General features: G+C 31.9%; 1 protein-coding gene and 1 long non-coding RNA gene across 2 annotated transcripts in view; one reads left to right on the forward strand and one right to left on the reverse strand.

The window, feature by feature from the left end:
• The window catches only part of LOC130904210 (ras-GEF domain-containing family member 1B-like), a 559401-nt gene that overhangs the window by 291992 nt on the left and 247659 nt on the right, over window positions 1-19750 (reverse strand). The window lies entirely within an intron of this gene.
• Window positions 19612-19750, forward strand: part of LOC130904211 (uncharacterized) — a 43611-nt gene continuing 43472 nt past the window's right edge. Inside the window, exon 1 of the long non-coding RNA XR_009060824.1 lies at window positions 19612-19663. This is a non-coding gene — a long non-coding RNA (uncharacterized LOC130904211). The remainder of the gene's footprint in view (window positions 19664-19750) is intronic.

Raw genomic sequence — 19750 nt, forward strand, 5'->3', positions numbered from 1 at the left:
CTTATGACCATCAGAGACTACTCTGTTAATATATCTTCATATGAAATTGGGATTAGATATGTCACAGTAGATAAACTAGTGTACACAATTGAAACTTTTGGTGGTTAGTTTGTTTGAGATATACAAGATATTCAATTAAATCCTGAAGTAAAGTTCGCACTTAAAATAACGTTTGAGCAATATCACCAAATGGAAAATTATTTAAGTGAATAGTGAATTAGTCCTGTTTACTAGTTCATGCAATCAGTACCTATGTTGGAAATATACATATATACTTTCATTAGTACTATAAGCAAGTTGGTTGTTTGTTATATAGTAAGAGTATGGATGTGACGTACGGGTGTTCAGCGACATCAATCCTCACTCTTTTCTTTGATAAATATTTTGTATGTGTATGTTGGAACTAATATAAATATTAATACATTTAAAAATGATACGGCAAGTCCAATGCTTAAGTTCTTTTTAATCTAGTGAGTCTGGGAGATTATTTTGGTCACTTGGCTAGTAATTCGGTAAATAGGTAGAAAGATGGTTTGGTTTTGATTCTTGTATGGTGCTATATAATACTCTACCTCTAACTGGAGATATGTGTCTTGAGCACCAGACTGTATTTTTGATGTTATAGTCACCTCCTACTAGAAACCTGCTTCCTAGTGTAGTAGAGTATTCTATGAGTTCCTCTTTTCTTGCGAGATTTCGTGGACAATATGCTGAATTCAATGATGTTACCATTTGTTACTTGTATGTACGTTGAGTATGGTTGTATTTGTAAGATTGTATGTTAATGTGATTATGTTGATTTGATGTAACCCAGTATAAAAGGGTTTAGTTTGCTGTTGGTTTTCCTTCTGTTATAGCTCTTGTTGTTGTGGTAGGTTTTTGAGCGGAGGTCATTCTGTTTAATCATTTTTAGTATATTGTACTGACTTTAGCAATTGCTGGATGTGTTCCGCTCCATAGTATATATTTTGGGTCTCCACCATCAACTTTTTTTATTGCACGTTTTCCTGTAGACATATAGCATTATATTGGGCGAGTACAATTACTTTTTGTATGTTCATAACAACAACATCTATACATTGCAAGATGTTTGCTTTCGTTTCCGGCTCTTGAAATTTTACTACGGCGGCGTGCAATAATAATTGTACTGTAACGTTGTCTTTTTCTGGAGGTCAATGAAGAAAAGGTTTTTAGGTACTCCTTGATTATTTTCAATGTATCTGCTGCTTATGTTTATAACTGTGTGATCTAGACTTTGTTGTGCTGTTATTATTTTTTGATTTCGAAACACTACTCTATACTTTTGTTTGTAGTTTATGGCTTTACATTTTGCCTTTTAGTAATTCATAGTAATAGTCTTTGTTAGCAACTACAGTGTATGAGATAGAGGATGGGATTTCTTATTTTTTTGTTCTTTTAGTTTGTCTTCATTTGCATTTATGATTTCAGCAAATGGTTGGAAGCGTTCTTTGGGAACGTATGACTCCAGATTCTTCACTGTTAACTAACTGTTCGTCATTAACGTTGTTAGTCTTCTTTATATCACGTAATTTTGAAATATCCTGAATGCTTGTATTTGGTCCCATCTTTCCTGTTCTGTATGAGAATATATTTGGGGCTGAGGATTTTGGTATACCTAAATTGGTTGGGAAGTTTCTATTGGTATGAAGTTTTATATTCGGTGTATCTGTGGATAGATAATGCCGGGGTAAGGGTTGTTGAGATGCTGTAGAGGGGCATATTATTGAAAAGTTACCTGTTGTTATACGTATCCCTCCGTCAAAATGAAATGAGTCTATTCTAGCTAGTCTATTCTATATCGTCTTCACTATCACTCAAATAATTCTCACTGATATTATCTACATCCCCAGTTTCATTTTCATTTGACTTTCAGTTTTCAATATCCAAATTACACACTTCGATTTCTCGGTAAAATCGCATATTTACTGGAGGTATTCGAGGTCTGGCTATTAAATAATGAGACTGCGCGCCTAGAGGGTGGGATAAAATAAGTAGTGCGTTGGGTATTTAGATATCTTTTCTATTTACGTCCCAAAATACGTTTCCGTAACTATCATAGTATTTGTACAGTAGCGGTTTGAAACGAACGTGTATTTTTCTCGTGCCAAAAACCATGTGTGACGAAAAACGGGACAACGTATTAATTTCAATCATTTTAATCGTTAAATTGAAAAAAAACTCCGACTGAGTACTATAAATTGTTGCAAGATGCCTATGGGGACAATTCTCTATCTTGTGCGAGTGTTTTGGAGTAGTGTAAACGCTTTAATGAGGCCGAGAGAGCACTGAAGATGACCAGCGCCCAAGTTGCCCTGTAATTGTTTCAACTGCGGGAATCAATCAACCAAAATCAATCAAATTGTACGTGCAGATCATCGAATGAGCATCCGGATGATTTCGGGGCTGTAAACGCCGATAGAGAAACTGTTAGAAAAATTTTACACGAGCAATTACACATGACAAATGTCTGTGCCAAGTTGGTGCCAAAAATCTGACTCCTGACCAAAAGCTCTCGCGTCAACGCTCAGATTTCCTTGAAAGGTTAGAAAGGTTAGAAAAATATCTGCTTTGAAAGGGACCCGATTTGTGTCAATGGAACCGGTAAAGTAAAAAACGGCAGAGCTTCTGAAGGCACTCACTAAAGAAGACTTTCAGCACTGCTTCGATCAATGGAAAAAACGTATGGAAAGGTATGCGGCGAGGGGAGGGGGGAATATTGAAGATGAGCATTCGAATGTTGAATAATTTTTATATTAAAACCCTTTTTCGTAACCAGTCTCGTTATTTAATAACCAGACCTCGTGTATATCTTAAGAGCTGAGCGATATCAGATATTTTTTTTTTGGTTCACAGGACTGCGATTTTCGTACTTTCGTTTCAGATATTTCAAGTCATTAAAAGAAATTAGTCAAATACTAATTGTTTCTATCTGTTCTATTGAATAATCTGAAGAAACACTAACAACTACTTTCACTGCTGGAACTATTTGAATAATAATATTTTTGTTCCAATCCACGTTTATCTGGCTCAGTCATGTTGAAATTGGAATAGAGGTGGATTATAGTCGTCTTGCATATTAATACACTCGAGAAATTTTTCAGGAATAAATAAATACTGGTATTATAACCCTACTTATTATCCGATAGCGATTAAATGTTTCAGCGAGCACAGAGCGTTTTGATAACTGATAAAACTGGTTTAACTCAAATTCTTCCAACTTGTGTCATGTCCCCTTGTTTCGCTAATGTCTTGAATTGCACTCCAAAATAAAAATCCTGTCAAAAAATTATTCGAAGAGCGTGCTAAAAAACGATTTCTTTACTGATTATCGAGAAAAGGGATAAAAGTTTGTTGGCCCTATTTAATTCAAATTGAAGAAAAAACGACCTTATTTGTGGATAAAAAGAGCTTTGTTTCATCATGATAATGCCTCTTGGTGTTAGACAGCTTTTATTACAGAAAAAATTGCGGAGTTTGATAGTGAGTAAATGCAAGATTAAGATCAAAATCAGGTTAGTTTTGGTCTTGGTTTTGCATATGTGGTCATTGTCTTGCATAGTTTAGTTTTGGTTTTGAAATTTTTGCATTTTTTTGGTAGCTTTTTATTGGGTATAATTTATCAAAGAAAATTTCAGTAATAAGCATTTTTTTCAAATAACACAGAATATTTCGGGTTAAGGAATTACTTGTTTGAGTAAGTATGTGTTAATATAATATTGAATGTGAATTGTAGCATTATCATCAGAATGGTTCTATTAATAATTAAGTAAAGGTGTACTTCATTCTTTTATAAAGGATAGCTCTTAAGTATATGATATATGTTCTATTGATTATCTGTCTGAAGACCTTTTTTGATTTGCAAAAGTTGAGAATTCATAAATATATTAATAGGATTTCGTAATCCATTCCCGCACTTCTGCGAATGTCACTAGTCACATCAGTACCTTGCAACACAGAATATTTTTGTTATTTTTTTTACTTTATTCAACTCACTTTGAAGGCCTTCGCCTTTAGAAAGTTTGATTTCTTTATGAAAATAACACAATATGAAAATGAGGTTTTTAAGTCATCTTCTCTCTCAATACGTCAGTTAAATAATAAATTCGTCTTAACATTGTTGAAAAAATTATTGATAATTATATATTATGAAACAAAATAATTAAAAAAGCTTTTTAGAATTTATCCAATTAAGTGGCACTTGATACAAAATAATCGAATTCTTTAACAAATTTTGCGCATTTTCACAGTTTCAGTTTATCTCTTCAAATAAGAGGTGAGGGAGAGTGGGAACCTTGATACGAAGAAATGCCTGTAAGGCCGATTCTGCTTAGTCGATTTTTATAAACTTGATGTTGTTTGAAAGATCTTTTGTCCAAGAATAATTAATATGATATGAGTATTTACGGCAGTACGACAAATTGAAGCCATTCGTTGGTACCAAACGAATAAGGGCTTCAACTGCTTTAACCCCTGGTGGTGTTTTAACGAATGTTTTTCGGTTGACCTCTTAGTTTAGTTAATTAGTAAAATATAGCTTTCATATCAATTTTATATCTTACTATGAACATGTCCTTCTTGTTCTACTTGCTGTTGTTTGGCATATATGTAGGTTATTAGTTATATTTTATGCTTTGATCCAATGGCAAACAATCATACATTTTTAAATAATGAGAAAAGTCTAACACAATTTACTTCATACTATACAACTACTAGATGCGGCTTTCGCTATTTTAATGTTATTTTAGTCTAATTTCAAAAAATCTACTCAAACATTCTTGCTTCTATTCAAATTTGTCAATTTCTCCTACCTCTTATTTGAAGAGATAAACTAAAACTTATAAATGGAAAATGCGCAGAATTTGTTAAATTATCGAAAATTTAATTATATAAAGTGCCATTTATTTGAGTAAATTTTGAAAAAATTTGCTTTTTTAATTTCATATTTTCAAATACACCATCTAGTGGTGAAACTAAAATTCTGAAAATAATGTCCACGTGTTCTAGGGGCTTCTTTTGTTACAATTTTTCTTTCCTGAAGCTGTAACATAATCCGTTCCTGAGATATGGCCGACGAGCGTACACAGTTGCCCACCCAATACAAACAGAATTTTAGAACTAAAATATCGCCCTATACGTACAACTTAATTGTACATTCAGTATCACAATTATCATTCTGCTTCTTTAATGACGCCTGTCGAAGCATCTAGCCACAGTACCTTGATGAATCAGTTCCTTGTTTTGATTGTTGTTCACTACAAAATATATTGAAATACATAAAATAACGACCCGAGAATATTTGAATCAACAGCAAAAGCTGACAGCATTTTTTAGTCATACATGAAATAGTTCAAAGTATCTATGTATTGTTTATTGTGAAATATTTATGTCGTAATCAACAGAAAATTTATTAAATTAAGTGAAAAGAAAGTCTAACTGAAATTACATTTGATATATTATAAGTTTTCGATGTAAAAATTATTAAGCTAGCTGACCCGGCAATAGTTGTTCTGCCATATAAATTATATCTACGAAATATTTTTCTAGTTCAATACAAATAACTACGTTACTATCAGTATTATATTATATTACTTGTAATCGAAAGCGTTGTAAACAATGAAAGTTAAAAAAAATGAAGATTAATCTCTCAGCGCAATAGAATGTACAATATTCTTGGTTAGTCCATCTTTAGCACAAACAAACTGGATAGTTTTCCTATGCGAGAGCATGTCTCATATATAGAAAAGCATGATGTTTCCAAATCTAAGCCACATGCAGAAAATATCTAGTCTTGTGCCTTATTGATCGTCGTAGCGAATGCCAATCTAAATGTGAATTGAGTGCGTTTGAATTCAATTTGCACATCTGTAGGAATCATAGGAATTCGCACCAGTTTTTCATTAATTTTTAGTGACTAATCGTGTTTCCAAGCCGTGGAGATCCAACCTTCAATTGTAAATGGTGTGATGGCATGCATGGCAAATCCAATGAATTTAAAAGCTCAATTGGATTAGTCACACTTCGTAGGTATCGCAAACTGCATTGATAGATTTGTATGACACCAAGTCCCCAGGCAACAACTCTAAATTTAACCCATTGGCTTTCACATTTTTTCTGCCAAAATCGCTCTTTCTGCCAGCCACTTATTATTTTCATATTGTGTATGTACATCGGGAAATATGTTATCGATGATAGTAATATGCATCATCCAGTATTTTCATGTACAATAACTTTCCCATGGCCAATATTCAACAGTTGTTTATAGAAATTTTCGGCAGATGGATCCCGAAGTATTTGAACGCGCATGTTCACCGTCAGTTGTACTTTTTCAACGTTACACCACAGTCGCGCGATGATTTTAAGTAAGATTGATTTTGTCACCCGAAAGGAGTAAAAAAGTGCCGCCAAATAGTTTATCGTTGTTTTTTACATCTTTTAATGTCCTATAATGCATTCATCCCAGATAATAATTTCACATTGTTTCAGCACTGTGGCCATAGACGATTGTTTTTTATGTTGCATACTGCATCTGGATTTTTTTGAATGCCCAATGGCAGCTTAAACGCTAAATGAGCTATTCTACCTTCGTCTAATAAAGTTGCTGCAATGCCAGAAGATGCAATGGCCAACAACAGTCGCAGAAAAAACACTCAGTCTGCCTTGGATTGACTGTATATACACGACCTGGTGTCCTTTGAAAAAAATCACCATGGAAAAATAGGGGTTGATCGTAGAGGGGTGAAAGATTCAGAGTAATATAAAATCATGAAAAAAAATTAAAGTTTATGATTAACAAATAAAAAATAGCGGTTGATCGTGTGAGGTTGAAAATTTAGGGTTGTATGTATTTTTTAATGCTGTATCATAAAAAAATTTTATCTAAAAAATAAAAAAAATTTAGGGGTGGACATCCCTTAACATTTAGGGGAATTATAAATAGATGTTCGATTCTCAGACCTACTCGATATGCACACAAAATTTCATGGGAATCGGTCAAGCCGTTACGGAGGAATTCAATTACAAACAACGCGACACGAGATTGAAGATGCAGAGAGCAGCATGTAAATGGATTTGCACTATTGGATGAGAGACAAAGAGTCTTTGGTTGGTCATTTTCTATCTGTCTCTGCTCGCCATATCTTAAATATACAAAGTAAGTAGTTGTGCAAAAATAAAAAAGTTATCCTGCTTATTTGAATTAATGATTGTAGCTAGAGTGAGCTCTTTTAATCAATAAAAAATTCGAGGAACAAAACATACTCATGTTAAAGTGATTTGAGTTTGAAATAAGAGTACATAAAAAATAATCAAAATTATGCCGAGAGATTGAGAATTCACTCACAAACAAACCAGAGTTGAGAAAAACATGTAATTATAAAAATGATTATAAGATTAGTTTGAATAATTGACAAAATTTTCTCTTATTTGAAGTTCTTATACACAAGTTCTAATAGAAATTGTTATTAAAGTCTATCATCAGGTATTTTTTTCAAATCATATGTCATAATTATCTTGGAAAATAATCGAATTTGGCTTCAATACTATACTACAATATGTGTAAGCCTATCTCTACATGGTATTATCAACAAATTCTCATAATTTTTTATTTTTATTTTTATGTTTTTTTTTCGTATACTGTACATCTTTTTTCAGTAGCTTATTTTATCGCTTTATTGTTACCCAACTTTTTTCGTATTCCATACATTTTAGACGTTACGATCCTACAATTGCCGAAAAAGGGCTATAACATAGTTATAATATACAGAAGATACACAGAATTAACAGTAGTTATAAATAAAGCGGAGCAACTAAAAAATAGATGAGTTTCGAGTACAGGTGGAATTAATACTGAACTAATAAAAAATTGAACAAATACACTTTTCGTATCATTAGCTAATATTTATACACAATACGTAAATGGTGAAACTATACCCGAAGACTGGAAAACAGCTTACATCACATCTATATATAAAAAGGGGAACAAACTAAAAAGCAACAATTATCGTGGGATATCGGTAACAAGTGCAATAAGCAGGTTGAAGGTGTATACAAGAATAATAAGGAACTTGATAGAGCAGGAATATACTAATTACAAAGAAGGAGATGTCTCGAGATGGAAGGTCCTGTATAGACAAAGTCTACTCTTCAAAGCAGTTGATAGAGAAACAGAAAGAAATAGACCATACACCTAATGTTTATAGATTTACCAAAAGTCTACGATAACAAACCAATATCAAAATTATAGGAAACTCTTGAAAATAGCAATATTAACCATACCTTCACAAAGGCCATCCAGAACTGATAAAGATTAGGAATCTGCAGTAAAAATCGGAAATAAAGTAACGGATCCTTCACAGTCAACAGATGCCTGAGATATGGGTGCTACATCTCACCAACTTTTCACTTTTCAAAATATATGATTCAAAAGCTCTAACAGCTTGGAAGAAGAAATGCAAGAAATCCAAATCGACGATGACACCTGTTTATACCCCTTCCAATTTGCAGATGATCAGGCGATATGTGCAAGCGACAGAGATGACTACATGGCACGCAAACTAAAGGAAATTGGGGACTGCAGATAAAAAACACAGTATCTATGTATAGGAGAGGATACTCGGACATACAACTAGAAACCAATACAATTAAAGAGAGAAGTGAGAACTATGAAGATCTAGAAGCTATTCTGACAAAGATGGGGCAGATGAACGAAAATGAAAAATGAGGATCTCCAATGAAATGATAAGGAGTACGTTGGTATGTAGATCGGAAACGTGGAGAATAAAATATAAGCCACAGAAATGGAAGCCTTGAATAAATAGAAAATAGAACGTCAATGTTAGATCGAAACATAAACGACACAATAAAAGAACAAATGAACCTGAAACAATTGTAGAATATTTTGAGGAGGAGCAGCTGATTTGGTACAGGCACGTGCAGAGGATGAAGACGGAAAGATTGCCAAAAAAAGATGTAGTGGATCCCACTGAAACAGACGAAGACCAAATTATTATGTTTAAAAAAGGAAAAACATCACTACAAGCTCAATGTGATGTAATCAGCAACAATGACTGTTAATCCACTTAATAAACAAAATATTTTCACTATTCCTGTCAACTAAAAATCGGTTTCTCGATCCCTCATTCTTCGAATCTGTCCTATACACTTATATACTAATCTTCCCACACACCAGTGCTCTATAGTAATAATTTCTTTCTGAATCAGCTATCACAATAATAGGAACAGATAAACTCTGACATGGTAATTTGTAAAGTGGGCAGTTATGGTGCCAACTTTTTCATTATAATAATTGATTAGACTATAATTCATTTTAGATTAACATTATTTGTTATTGTTGCATTTCTCTTTTTGTAGGTGGCTTATAGCTTCGATGAAAAATAACATTCTTAATATTATTGACATGACAATTATAATCCACTTCAAAATTATGGAGGACGTTTTATAATGTAAGGTTGTAACTGATTATGTACGAGATTATTTGAATAGGAAGAAAGTAAACATAAAATTTGAATAAATCTTTCCTTTGGCTATTAACGCACTAATATTAACATTGAAAATATGGCTTGAAGTTTTTATGGCAAATTTCTTTCAGAAACGCATCTATCTGTTGTGGTAGTCTTCTCAATGGTGTCAACATGTTCTTTTAGTTGGTACTATTCTATTTTAGGAAATAGCTGTTGGTGAATCTAATGAATATAGTAGATTTTTAAAGAACAAGAAGACTTTTATAAGAAAAAGGAAAGGAGTTAATCGGTTTTTCAATCTATTCTTTTGTACACTGTTTCGCAAACTTTTCAGTCTACTTTTATGCAATTTTTTTAATTAAACACCGATAAAGGCTTCTAAGATATTACAATCCAGTCAACAGTGACCAATGAGCAATTCAGCTCTAATTTAATCTAATAGAGTTTGAATATTGAAAGTTAAGGTATACTCATCAGCTTAGGTTCTGTTCAGACTTAAGTATCTGCTTAAATCGGCATAAGGTTATTATGTAGAGACAGAGTAGAGTTTATTCCAATTAGGCAGTACATTTTTCTTTACCCTAGTCTAAGTTCTTCTCTTTTCTTTTTAACATGAACGTTCCATCGAAGTTTGGCATTTAAGGTTATTTCAAAGTATTTCGCTAAGTTTGAATGTGGAATCAGATTATTTATTCTGACTGGAATATGATTTCACCTTTTGTTTGTGAAGTTAATATTGACTGAAGTAGCCACGGTATTGTCTTCTAACTGTGGAAAATCAAATAAGCACAAAAAGTATACGATACGTCGTAGAACCATTCCTTATGGTAATTTCCATATACATATCTTTCCAATGTATGAATGGAGAATATCTGAATATTGTTTTGGAAGGAAAAGCTCAACTTATACATTGGGCCTTCATGCCAAAGATTATTAAACACTTCTGCTACATCAAGAAAGATAGTAGCACAAGACTTAGTCGATTGTTGAGAGATTATTTCTAAATAAATAAATGATGATGATCATTAGAGATAATTTCTCTTTCTTCGATAAGCGATTTTGGTCGTTTAAGTAGGAGTTTCTTAAATAGTTTCGACATGCAGTAATAAGATCGGTCAGAAAGACGATGCTTCAAGTGGTTTTTCTGGCTTGGGTATAAGTATAACTTCGGCAATTTTCTAAACGGTGGGTACATACTTCAATATGAATGCATCATTTATTGGGTTAGTTAGCTTAACTATTGCTTTTTTGGGTAGTTGTTTCAAAATTTCTCCAGTAATTAGATTAAAACCTGGATTTTTCCCTTTTTCGGGATTGATATTATCTTTAATTTCGGTTATTACTTCTTTGGGAGAGGTAAACTCACAAACCAATGACTATAATCTTTATGTTCGAATTTGATTAACGAGCTAATTTCAGAGCGAGGTGAGTTGCTGCTCTTCTATTGAAAATTTTGAATTTTTTGATTAGTTTAGAATATATCTATTAAATTGATTAGACAATTATGAGAAGGCCTAACCACTACTATTCCAGCTCCTTTCTTCAGTATCCTCCATTTAACCATCTACAATGATTTCAACTTTACCTTAGCGATTCAAAGCATGGATAATCGCAAGAGATTAGGGACTATAGCGCGAGTGTGACATCATTGGAATGCCTTTTTTTCCAAAAATTTCAGCCCAGTCAATGCTGAAGGGGCCCATGCGTTATCATGGAGCACGACCGAGCTTGTTTTGGCGAGCTCGAGTCGCACAATGAACAATGTCGTGGATATCGAATAAAGCGATAACGGTTGGGAAATTTTTACTGTCATCGGAAGTTTTCAACCATTTCTAGTCAATAGTTGGATTACCAAAATTTAGTTTCTGTCGTGGCATACAGCACACCAACTCCTTGCAGACTGCTTTTGGCATTTGTTTTTATCCACGGATGAAAGCTTTTGGTACTATCTTTGAGTACACATCGTATATTATACCTTCCTACCTCTAATCAGAAAAAAATCTATTTTATAGTACAAAATAATTGTTGCTAATTAATTTCTGCTTTGTTGGTCATCTCTCATCAATTTGTTTTCATCTGTTAATAGTTCTTTGATCACATCTCTTGGTTTTTTTGAAAGATTTCTTGTGGCGTCCCATACGGTTTTAGGATAGTTTTTGCTTTCGCCAATTTGTTAATGTTAATGTTAATTCAGTTTTGTATGAGCCGGCTTAAGAATGTAATTTAGGTATTCTTCTTTATGTAGATATTGTTTTTTTATGTTCAATGTAGAATTGTTTTTGTTCTCTTCGTATATTTTTCAATAGTCACTCGGTAAAAGTAAAACCTCAATGATACTGAAAGATGTAAAGACATTATAAGATTATCTTACCCCAACGCTTTCTATGTTAAAATGTTTTATTAATCACTACCCTTATTTAGAGAGGTTGAAAATGATTTTCTGCGTGTTGTTCTAATTGTATAGACTATGATTTACTTTTATTGTAATGATGTGATGTGATGTGATGATTTATCAAAAAAGTAGAGAATTGCACGTCTACTACATTCCTTTGATACCTTAATGAAAATACCGAGTTTTTTCGATTATGAAAATGCAATGCACATGTATCTGCACGTCCCTTGATAATTGACACAATTAACCACCCGGAATCGGGTAACAAAAACGCTTACCCTGATAACCTTGACAAGATTATGGCACGATTTCATAAAATTTTAGTCGATGATTAGTAAGTTTTCGAAATTTCAAATAATTCAGTTCTCAAGTTTTAACAAATCAACTTCATACAATCCGTTACATAAATACATACATACCCAGCGTGCTAATAATGAATTGGATGGTTGACATGTTTAATGTTAACTCCCCAACTTTCTACGATAAGAGCTTTTCTTTTCAATCAATTACTAATTTAATAATGGCTGTCGCAAGAGCAGACAATAATAAAATAAGAATGAGCAATATAAAAACGTTCATAATTTTAATAATAAAACGACAGTGGCTATAGAACATATAGAATTATGCGATTATGACTATTGCTTTAATTATTTGATAGATTATAAAAAACTTGAGGTATATACAGGTTGTGCTATTCGAAGAATAAGTTGATTAAGTCATTTTGGAGGTGCACTCTTCTAAGCAGATGACCTAAATTAAATAAAAAACATTTGAGAATTACTTTCCTCTATGAACACATTGTATACTATTTCAATGAAAGCTGACAAAAGTTTGGAGAACCGTATGCATGTAAAGCGAAAGCAACAGAATTGATTTTGCATTAGAAACTGTATCCATAATGAATGTTATTAGCAACCTCAACGCACGAATTATAAACAGAGATATGTTAATGGATGTATGTACCCATAATTTATTAATAATAGAAAAATATTTACAGTCATGTTTTTTGGTCCACTTCTTAAAATTTATTATTTCTGCTACTTGCATCTTCTTAAACCAAAAACAAATTATTTGTACTAGATTTCACAATTATTTCAGTGGATTTATTCTATCATACTTTTCAAAACTCTTTTCTATATTTTATCCACCCTTCTTTTGATAGATACTGTCAAACCACCATTATCAGCAAATCCTCGAGAGTCGTATCATTGGATGATTTTTATTTATCTTATTGACATTATTTTCACGGAATAAACATTCAATATCGAAAGTACTGATTTATTATATCTTTTAAAAATCTTGAAATAAATAATTATAAGACTTTGATAATCATACAGATTTTTTTGAAATGATCTATCTTGATTCCATAAATTTTTGCAATTTAATAATACTAGGATTTGGCTTAAAACTTTTTTAGTATTATTAGCAGTATTATTAGAGTTTTTGATCAAATTACTTAGAAAATCATTTTTTAAACTCCGTTGAAAGATTACATTTTGAAACACTTTGTATTTTTGACTCCATCTCTGACTAGAAACTCTATAGAAAATCTTTTTCATGCTTCTGTTGCTTCAGAGTAGCGAATTACAATCGATTATCATTGTAATTTATTTGTCCTATCGAGAAGTGTTCACCAGATTACCAGTCGAGGCAGCTTAATGAGTTTAATAATCCGACTAGATGTTTTTTCTCATTTCCTTGAAACATCAGGTTAAAACAAGGGTAACCTTATTAGGGCAAACCTGACGAGGTCTACGCTAGGAGCGCATCTGGATAACCCTGTTTGAAATAAATTAATTTTCTATCAGGTTTTCCTGATTATGAATCTCTTAGGATCACCTTATTGAAAAGAGAAATATTCCTTATCAGGTTATCCCGACGAAGTCCACATTAACATTAGGTTGACCCGTTTTATTTTTCTTTGGATTTTCCTGGTCATGTTCAAGCCAGAAATCTCTCAGGATTAGCTACTGAAATAAATATATTTCTTATCAGGATATCCTAACGAGTTTCACAATAAGTTAGCATTAGGTTGACCGCTTTAAAAAAGAAATTTTTTTTCTTCAGGTCTTCTGATCATGTCCGAACAAGGTAACAAGAGTTTACTTTACTGGAAAAATAATATTCTTTCAAGAAATTTTCACCAAATATTTCTATTATAAAATCACTCATTATAAACCATGTAATTGGAACCTTCTATGGATTTCAATACAAGAATACTTCCTTTTTATTTTAGAAATTGCTTATTCATTTAGCTCTGGACATCAAACTAAAGTGTAAACTACTTCAAAAGACGAAGTTCGTTAATAATATAAAGAAGGTGATATCAATCTAAGCCAGATCTAAATCTTTGCGTGAATAGAAATGGCTGAGTATAATTAACATCATAATATATAATATATCGCTTCTATTATATTCTATCAGTGTTTATATGGAAAGCGTTCGGATCTGGAGAACGTTCTCTCCCATTGGTTTACATTCAGTTGTACACATTACTATTGTGAAATGTCGCCGCTTATAATTTATTTGTGACTCAAAGTGTATAGTCAGAAATGTATTGTGTTTGCAAATTGTTTCTATGACATAACCAAATTCATTTATACAAAAAAATGTGAGGAGCCTTGTAGCACGAGTGGATTTTTAATTCATTATACATTTATCATGTGATGCAAATGTGGAAAGTAACCTAAAGAAACATAAAAATAAAGAAAAAGTTACATTCAAACATTATTACGGTATAAAAGTTACGGAAGATCCTCATATCTCGACACGGAAAATATTAAAACAAATCGACAGAAGTCGTAACTGTCGTCCAAAAAAATTCCATCTAAGAACAAAATACATCCTTACCGTATACAGCGAATGCAGGAACTATTGAATGATGATTATGAAAAGCGGTTAACCTTCTATGAGTGGGCTAAAGAACAAATTCAGCAAAACAAAAAATTATTATTTGCCGATGAAGCAACATTTCATAAAAATGGGTTTGTTAATAGATACAATTTCCATTATTATGCAACAGATCAACCGCATTGTATACGGACTATCAGTCAAACAAGTTGGTTATTAAATGTATGGGGTGGAATAATTGGGAATCATGTCATAGGCCCATATTTCCATGACGTTAATGGGCAAGTTTGTTTAAATTTCCTACAAAACGCAACTCCAACTACTTCAGCAATTACCTGCTTGTGATTGGCGGCAAATGTAGTACTTACATGACAATGCATCAGTTCCCCATACTCAACTGATCAATACACATTTAAATAAGGAATTTCCCGGATGATGGATAGGTAGAGGAGGACCCCATAAATGGCCACCTCGTTCACCGGACCTTACAAAAATGGATTTTTTGGTGGGGTTAGGTCAAAGAACAAGTGTACAAAACACCCGCGACTACTAAGGAAGACATGAAGAATAGATTAAGGAGGTTTTCTGAACTGCTGATGTCGATATGTTACATCGTGCTAGTAGAGCTTTTGAAGATCGCATATATTATTTTATGGAAGTAAATGGTGGTCATATTGAACATTTAATAAAATAATTATCTAAAGTTTCTAGTTCTTTCTTATTTGATGATAGTTATTTTTGTTTAATTTGTTTATGTTCAGTTTTGTAGATACCTTATTTATTTTATTGCAGTTTTTAAAGGTATCAAATTACTGGTTTGATTTTGTCATAAAAACTAGAAGTATTTTAAATGTCACATTCAGTGTTTACTTGTTAGAAACGTGAATATTTTTAAATCATTAACTACAAAAGACAGTCAATTTTATAGTGTACCTTATCAGACATAATTTGAAAGGATAAAATAGTTTTATAAAATGGTAGAATAATATACTGGATGTTCCATTTATAAAAATGAATTTTTCGCTAATTGAAATTTCCTGAATTAATGCTTATCTAAAAAACACCCCATCGCCAAACGAAACTTCTACTCTGTTCAGACATTTTAGCCTTCTTTTATCTTCATACTTTACCAAACAAGTTTAGCTACTTCTCACTAATAATGTTTACTAGGCAACATTTATAGTGCACCAATTTTTGTCACATCTTCATATTTTCGCTCCAACTTGGCAACGTCACAATTTATGGGAAAAGAAAAGATAAAGCTAGATGCAGAATTTCACGCTAAATTCGATAGTAAACAAATATACAGGTTGTCCTATTTAAAAAAACTTTACTTCATGTTGTCACTCTTAGGCTTAAAACCCTGTATAACTCAAAATATTTTAGAAATGTGAATCTGTACAAATATAACAATTTTTATTTAAATTTTAGTTATTGCACTTCTACACACTAATGGGCCACCTCGTAGATGTGTGTTGGTGACTGAGCTATAACTTTGGAAATATAAAATAAGCATAGCGTGACTTGCTTAGACCTGTCGCACATATAAATAACAATGGCTCGTGTCTACAGAGAGGAAAAATGTGCAGTTTTTCTTAAAGTGATGGTTGGTACAAGTAAAGAAAATTTTTTCTCGGCATTAAAATTTTGTATATCATAGTACAAATTACTATTTTATAACAAATTAAAAAATGAAATAAACAAAGAAGATAATTCAAGTGTTGTTATCATAAAAGTGTTTGTCGAAACAACTGATGCTATAACAAAACTACTGTTTTATGGTTTTGAGAATTATTCAGAATTTGATATTTCGGAAGAAGAGACTGTGGTTATGATTAGTTTTATTTTGTTTATTTAAAAATGTTATCAAAATGATGTTTATTGGTTTCATTGTTTCAATTTTTCAAACAAAATTTATGCTATGTATATAAATTACTATAATTAATAGAGTATTATTATGAATATTTTTTGCTTGTGCGAACATCTCACACCCATAGAAACCAGAACGAAAATCTAATCAGGAATATGTTAGGAAATCGTTATAGAGTAGTCTTAGGCAATCCTGATAAGGGCCATGGAAGGTAATCCTGATAAGAATCTTATGAGGCAATCCTGATAAAGATCTCATGAGAAAATCCTGATCAGGACTGTAAAAGGTAATCCTGATAAGGACCATATAGGGTCAACCGCATTACTTATTTGCGTTACATCTTCCTCCGGTCCTTGACAGGTTATCCTAACCTATACCTTACCAGATTGCAGAGTTACCTATTAAGGTGTTTGTCGGGTCCTTACAAAAAGTTCTAGATGGGATTATTGCACTTTAATTACCCCTCTCCAAGCATTCTGGTGCATTTCAATTGTATTAGAAATGAAAGAAATTTTTCTGGCCAAGCATCTACATTTTCATTCTGTAGAGCAGTTACAATAAACGATTCAATTATAGAATAACAAAAAGAAAGTGAAAACCATATGAATTTTAGTAATTATCGATAGTATTGATCATAATTTTAATGGCAAACATGCAATATTTTTATTTTCATTTTAAAGAATTTCATATAGAATAGACTAAAAATATTGTGATTTATTGTGACTGTCGGTCACTGTTCGTACTTGTTTGTCGATGGCTTTCATATCTTTGCATATTTTTTCGAATTTTGAGATACTTTTCTGTGAAAATTCGATCTATGAACATCAAATGATCACAACAATACCAATAATATTACGACAAAAAGCCGTGTTGACTTATGTTTTGTGAAAAAGTGTCCATCTACTTCTACAATGTTACCAATGAGAAAAATGTGGATTGAAGCTGCGAAGAAAAATGACAATGACTTTGATACTTCGAAGATCACTGACGGAAGTTGGCGAAGTAATTTGTCTATAACATATTTTTAATCTTTCATTTGAAAAGCGTCATCAAAAATTGGACAAAGCTGTGGAGGAACTATTCTGAAAAAACACATTGAAATATAAAGTTTCATAATAGGAGTGACGCTGACTGCTGCTTTGGAATACATTTTTAATTCGTAATTGTTGTTAAAAATCAGCATTATGTGAAATAAAAATACTGCAGCTGGCCCTTTTATATTTTTTAATATTTTATTTAGGAAATTTTCATAAATATTTTATTAGCATCATCCCTACTATTCTGTGCACTTTGCTAGGAACATGAAGTTTAACATAAATAAACAACATTTCAGGGAAGACAAACAAGTTTTTTGTTGTTATCCACGATTTTCTGGTACATTTCGTAGGCATATTGCTTAAAGAAATACATCGCATTGCACTCGTGATTTCCGTTCTTTTGAATAATGGCAACAAAGCGTAAAATGAAAATGACTTCAACCTTGTAGATGTGGATAATCGCTCAGTTGTTTCTATGTGTCATTCATTTATCTTTTATAATTAAGACGAATAAGAACTTCAAAAGACGGCATAGATGTATTATGGGAAAGTATAAGACATGCATAAAATGAAGTATGAACAATAATAATAAGCGTAAAATTTAACGAATTGTCAGTATTTTATTCGTATGTGGAGCTCATTTCTAATAAAAAGGCTGGTGATTTTTTAATAGAATTTTTTTCGTTATATTACCCATTATTTCCAAATTAACCTAATTTTAACCATAAAACCAATAGAAACTCTCATTTTATAAGCAACTTTTTCTTTAGCGAAATTCCACCAGAAACCATAATTTTAGCTACTAGTAAATTAGAAAAGACTAAAATACTGACTGAAAAAGGTTTATCTTTGATTTTTAAACAACCGCACGTTTATAAAGAATAATTTTAATATAAAAACTCATTAGTATAAGTAGAATTACTTCTTACAAATCAGAATGGGAATCAAGATGAACTGTTGCAATCAATAGTCAGTACTGTACTGTCCATATTTTTTCTTCATCTTTAATCGCTGCATTTTCTCAGTTTTCAGGTTTATCAATATTTATAGATTTCTTTTATAGTACTCAGATTATTTCTTCTCTATAGTAAAATATTGTTTCTGAAATGCTGGTTCCAGTGAAAACCTTCTTCTTTTAAAATTCAGAATGAACCTTACCTCGAACCCTGACAAGAATTTTATCTACTGTCCGAAACTCTTCTCTGAAGAATAATGCATGTACTTTTCTTTAAAGTCTCTCTTTCTACGAAGACTCGTAGATTTCCCGAGATCAAGCGTACTACTAGCTAATTCCACTGTGTCATCAACGGTTTTACATTAATGTTTGTCTGTAAATGATTTAGAACGATTCAAATCATGTTTAACTGTCATTAACTGTAAAAGGACAGATTCTTCGGCGTTTACGCGGCCCTTAATTCTCAACTTTCCATAATCACACTAGATTGCAAACTAAACGTTACAAGCTGCAAATAAACTAAACTGTTAAGAATACATAACTTATACCTAATTAGTATTTTCGGTGGAATTTGACGGGAAGAGATTCTTGGAATCAAAATAAATCAAATAATTTCTGTTGGCAAATAGGTACTTACAAATCTTAAAATACAGCTGTGTAACTTTTAATACACAGAGTTTTCACCAGTCCAAACTCTTTTCTTTTGTTCTGTACAACTCATGGTTATAAATAACCAAGCCTGAAAATTTTTATCAGCTCATGGTTTCTTTATGAAAATTTCACAAAATATTATGATCATTCTGAATTAATATTTCAAATGACCGTACTAGGTTTTTAATGAAGTGTAATATGTCAGTCGGTTTATTACGTATTTCTCAAATATTTTGTTCACGTATTGTGGCACAGTAGTCACTTCTGTTTGATTCAAGTTTTTGAGGAAATTAATTTATTTTCGACCTCCCACTCCATTGAAAAATTAAACAAAATCTTGCTATTCTTAATTGTCCTATGCCTGTGAACATTCTACAACAAAAATAAGTGAATTTAGTGAAATTTGTGGTAAGTTTTTTAATATTTTTTAAATTTGCTTTATTATATATTTATTATATATATATATATATATATATATATATATATATATATATA

This window comes from Diorhabda carinulata, chromosome 2, assembly GCF_026250575.1.
Source record: "Diorhabda carinulata isolate Delta chromosome 2, icDioCari1.1, whole genome shotgun sequence".
NCBI classification, from domain to species: Eukaryota; Metazoa; Arthropoda; class Insecta; order Coleoptera; family Chrysomelidae; genus Diorhabda; species Diorhabda carinulata.